A 4,865-nucleotide genomic window follows, 5' to 3' on the forward strand; every position below is an offset into this window, starting at 1 on the left:
TACAGCTGGATAAATATTGGACGTTCACACTCACATCCCCCCTCAGTTGAATGCGGAGAGAGAGCTTATTGTGCTTGTGCCTATTTGGGTGTTGGTTGTGCTTTCTGTTTTTGTTTGTTCCATCAAGAGATGGAAGTGCACAAAAGAAAAAAAATTACTTCAGCTTTTGATTGGATTTTCTGCACAATCAATTAGGTTCAAGCAGGAAGGTGTTAAGTGAAAATGTTTGATGTCGAGGTTTTATCTTGATTCTGGCACAAGAATCAGGTTCTTCAACTACATGTTGAGGTCGAATGACTTTCTTCAATTGATCCCCCCTTCTACCAAAAACATGTGCTTGAGATTTTGCTTCAGATTGGCTTTTGATGAAGAAGATAAGGTAGACCGTAGTAGTCCAAGTATGTGAGCATGATGAAGACAACTACTGAAATTTGTGGCTTTGGACCATTGGAAGGATCATCACGTCGATGATTTTGAATTCCAAAATTACGGCACAAGTTTGGGTTTCTCTTGTGAGAAGTGCGACAGCAATAGTTGCAGATGGGGACTCTGTCATAGCATTCGAAAACATCCATCTTTGAGATTTATATTGCCATATTTTCATAGAGGCCATCACTTTGGAGACGGTTACCATATAGGCCATCATCTTGTGTGTAACAATATCCATTGCTAGAAAGTGCAGGAATCACTTCATCTGCAGGTTTGGCATCTTCTGTAACTTCATGTCTCCCAAACAAGATGCTTCCTTTGCTGGACTGTAATGGTGCCATGACTTGCAGGTCAAGATTGACTTGGTCCTCGGCAAGGCAAGCCAAGAAAGTGTCTATGACTTCATCAGATTCATCGCCCTGCAGCGCAGAAGTGAGGCGGATAGGGTTTGAGGTCGGCAGCTACGACGCCATGAGCATGTTCAGGGACATTGGTTTGGGTGGCTGAAAGAGTAGGCACTGTATCAGCACTGCAATTAGATGCGTCAGGTGGAATTTTCTTAAGGTGGGTTGCCAGCATGGATTCATCAACTGTTGCATGGATGACGTTCTTGTTGTTACTGGCGACTTGAATGTGGTCAGCTTCATTCATCACAGCAAGGCAAGGACACCTTCATAGTAAAAGAAGCTGTAGCAACTAGAGCATCGAATGCTGGGCTAGCAGCAGCTGCAAGGTTTGCTCCGTGAGTTCCTGCATCGGATTCCGACGTTGTGTCGTGACCACAGCAATGCAAGGAGGGGAGCATGGTACGGCTGGTCACTACAGTAGCAACATTGCATGCGTGAGAAGCATTTGTTAACGCATCAATATCCGTCTTTTTTGGTCGATTTGATGGGTCCATCAGAGAATCGAGGAGTTCGGTTATAATGGTTGCTTGCTCATCATTATAGGCTGCAGCTTCTGCAAGTGGTTCGTGCTTCATTTGAGCAGCATGGACCTCAGGCACAACAGGATGCACTGGAGCAGCAGGAACTTGTGGCAACATGATGACAACAACGTCATTTGAGGTTGCTTGAGTGGCAGCACCATGTGTTGCGGCAGCATCTGTGCTAGACAGGGCAATTTCGGCCTCAGCATCAGGAATGGATTTAGTTGCAATGGCGGCATTAGGTTCAGACATTATTACAGAAGCGGCGTGGATAGCATTGGCTGCAGTAGTAGCAACGGCAGCAGCAAGGTCTTGCCCCATTTGGTTGATGTACGGGCTCCATCAGGGATTCAAGGAAGGCGATGATAACTTCTTCCTCATCCTGGGCTGCAACAGGAACTTCGGCTATGTCTGCATTATTCGTATCGCCATCATCGAGAGTGGCGGCATCTGTGTCTTCACCAGGGTTGACGGCGATGTTGGTTGCAGGGTTGGTGCCACTTGTGTTTGCTACAATGGCTACAGAGTTGGAGGCTGCACAGGCGGCAAATGAGAAATTGGCCGCAGTAGGTGTTGTGGCAGCATTTACGTCAGCAAGGATCTGGTTTGGCCATCGATTCAGAAGCATACAAGACAGTTTCATTTGCGACAGCAACATTTGGGGCTCTCTCATTGCGTGCAGGCTGCATGTGCAACGTGGCGATTGTTGAAGCCCCATGCATGGTGTCATGCAGCAGGTCCCGGACCCGTATCTGGCGATTGATACCATGTGAGAGCAAAAGGCCAGGGGGCCTCCCACTATCAGAGGCGCAGAGCGTGTGCATTATGTGAGAGATTACATTAGTGTGTGTTTGTGTGTGTGTCATGCAGCGTATTGTCGACAGACTTAGGCTGCAGCATGTCCCGGACCCATATCTGGCGATTGATACCATGTGAGAGCAAAAGACCAGGGGACCTCCCACTATTAGAGGCGCAGCGTGGCGATTGTTGCAGCCCCGTGCATGGTGTCATGCAGCGTATTGTCGACAGACTTAGGCTGCAGCAGGTCCTGGACTCGTATCTGGCGATTGATACCATGTGAGAGCAAAAGGCCAAGGGACCTCCCACTATCAGAGGCGCAGAGCGTGTGCATTATGTGAGAGATTACATTAGTGTGTGTGTGTTACACAGAGGAGGAGGAGAGAGAAGTATGCCACACACAGAGACAGGTGGATAGGCTGTTCCATTGATTGAGTTGATGCCGCGAGTTACAAAGGGTTATTTTTATAAAGTTAGATGATTGGATACGAAGAAGTGTTTGTGCCTCTTCGCTTTTCGATGCGTACAACTGGATAACTAGATCTAATGGGCGCAACAATGCAATTAGGCACACCTGAGGAACGCCACCTTCAAAGGCTTAATTAAAGCATAAATTATAATGTGTAATATTAAGGAGAGGAAGCATCTGGCAGACCAGGCGCAAACCCCCCTCACTTATACGTCTCGGGAAGACTGGTTACGTGAGGAAGACGAAGCATACAAAACAGGCCAGTCGCAATCACCCATCCCCAACAACTGGCGCATGAACACACACACACTCCTCTATGCACCGGCGACTCCCGACTGGTGCGGCTAAGCCCCGAGGACACCGTCACAAAAACAGGTACAGGGCGCCGGCCATGCACCCCACCCCACCCTACGTCCCTCCAGCCCCACACCAAGCTTGGATCTGCGCCTTGCAGTGGTTGCACTGGGAGAAGAAACAGCAATTAAGCGAGGTCTTGTAAGAGAAGCGTACACCTGATGGGGCAACTTTATCCTCAGCCCATCACCCTGCATGCACACTAGGTGTGTGCCATCGACTTCAGCGCACAACCACCCCATTCAGTTCAAAGCCATGCAAAGGTGGCAACTCCGCCTCAGAGCAGTCCCAAATCGCATGCGAGGTGACTCGCGCATAATTACTTCCTATTTTGGGCGACCTACACAGAAAAGACCCTCGCCTCTGGTTGTTAGCCAGCTTGCACCCCAATTCTGAGCGCGAGTCGGCTTTTGTTTCCCCAACTTTCGCTCGCCACCCTTTCCATGCATAAAAACATGTTAACCGCCACACCAAATTACCACGTTTCAATTTAGTATAGCCATCTTTCAATTTCTTTGTAGATCTTTTAGAATTAGCTTTTTCCAACCATGTGCATGTATGAGTGTCTTGCACAACAAAGGTCGCTATTCGAAACGAGGTTAGCAAGGCAAGGCAAATGTCAAAGATGTCCTTGCAGCCAATGAAGTATCAAATCACCATGTACGAAATTGTGGAAATGAGGTTGTGACATGACTGCGAAGTACTTTATTATCTTGGTGCTTGGTAATCCCAGAACCAGAATGACTCGAGATTGGAAAATGGGCTCTAAATTGTGTAGTGTATAGCAGTTTACTACGGTTAATGCGAAGTTATGGTCTTGTAAAGTTGTATGTATGCTGACTCTCCAGTGACTCATCTACTTGTGCTTGCTTACCACGGGCTTACTAGATTCTTGAAAACTATGTAGGAGAACACTATGTATGCATGCCTCTACTCTATGCTTAAACTTTGACATTGATCTACACCTGGTCACGCTGACTATTTATGCGCCTGAATGAATTTTATGCCATGTGAGACCACATGACTTTGATCTACACTTGGTTATCTTGAAGGTATACACCTGAATGAATTTTGTGCTATGTGAGACCACATCGTATCTAGCTGTCAGAGTAAGATTCGATTGAAAGACATGGGAACTAGATTGTTTAATATTATAGTATTATTTCAAGTATGATTGTGCATATTAACTCTTCACACAACTTGGACGCCATTCTGAATTCCTATTCTCTCCGGATGGCCACCTACATGGTAATGCCACCAGATGATTCAAATCCAGATTTTCCGGCATGCCAGTTGTACTCTCGGCTACACGGTAAATTCTTTAAAGTGTAACTCTCTCAAACACCTATCATAATGTACATAGAATTTTGCACACATAGTCACAGATGCTTTTGTCTTTCCCATGTCCATTGGTCACAGTACACAGACTCGCCGAATGAGGCAGTGTATAGTATTTTGGCATTATTTTTGGTAGATTGAAGTGGCATATTGTTAACACATGTTAGAGCTCCTACGCCTGAAAATGGCAGGACTCTCCGATTTGTAAAGGTGATTTGAAGTTTTGGTTATAGAATACATCTGTACTAGAGTGCCTACGCCTAGTGAAGCAGGACTCTCCATGGATGATTTATATGTGGAACTGGCCCACCACATTTATGGTTGATTTGGATGATGGTATGACTTGCATATTGGTTAATTTGGATGATCGTATGATTTGGATATTGGTTGATTTGGATGATGATATGATTGGGATGTTTTGCGGATGATGAATGATACTATGATTTGCAACTGTGAGGTGACCAATGTTGCCATCTTACGGCAAGATGCATATGTACATATTCTCATGGTATGGGACGCTAGAATATGTCATATGCCTTGATGAAAACT

The 4,865-nt window shown here is 45.9% G+C and overlaps 1 pseudogene; it reads right to left on the reverse strand.

The window, feature by feature from the left end:
* Nucleotides 1–584: 584 nt before the first annotated feature.
* Nucleotides 585–1,678, reverse strand: LOC147420066 (uncharacterized; annotated as a pseudogene).
* Nucleotides 1,679–4,865: the final 3,187 nt, after the last annotated feature.

This window comes from Adiantum capillus-veneris, chromosome 28 (assembly GCF_014529385.1).
Source record: "Adiantum capillus-veneris isolate H3 chromosome 28, ASM1452938v2, whole genome shotgun sequence".
Classification (NCBI taxonomy): Eukaryota; Viridiplantae; Streptophyta; class Polypodiopsida; order Polypodiales; family Pteridaceae; genus Adiantum; species Adiantum capillus-veneris.